This window comes from Penaeus monodon, chromosome 31 (assembly GCF_015228065.2).
Source record: "Penaeus monodon isolate SGIC_2016 chromosome 31, NSTDA_Pmon_1, whole genome shotgun sequence".
Lineage (NCBI taxonomy): Eukaryota > Metazoa > Arthropoda > Malacostraca > Decapoda > Penaeidae > Penaeus > Penaeus monodon.
Window position 1 is genome coordinate 7327264 of NC_051416.1, and position 359 is coordinate 7327622.

At 34.5% G+C, this 359-nt stretch overlaps 1 protein-coding gene across 1 annotated transcript in view; it reads right to left on the reverse strand.

The window, feature by feature from the left end:
- The window catches only part of LOC119592837, a 50725-nt gene that overhangs the window by 13857 nt on the left and 36509 nt on the right, over nt 1–359 (reverse strand). The window lies entirely within an intron of this gene.

A 359-nucleotide genomic window follows, 5' to 3' on the forward strand; every position in this document is an offset into this window, starting at 1 on the left:
CGCTTCGTAGCGCTACGAAATGCCCAACGGAACGCAGAGCAGAAACAAACATTTAGGTTGAATTGCAATCAACTGGCAAATGTTAGGGAAAGGGAAAAGGAAAACTAGGCAAAAGTCAGTTATATCATACATTTGCACGCTTTTTGGTTTATCTAATTTATTAATTTCTGTTTTATTACCATTATTTTGGAACATTCATCCTTTCATATGCATTTCATTTCAAACATTAAAAGGTATTTTACAATTCTTTTATAAACTGTTTATTTAAGAACAAGGCTTACATCGTTATATCTGAATGCACTACAGTATTACCAGGCTCGAAAATTTTAATGTGGCCGCGAATTTATTCGGCCAGCTGC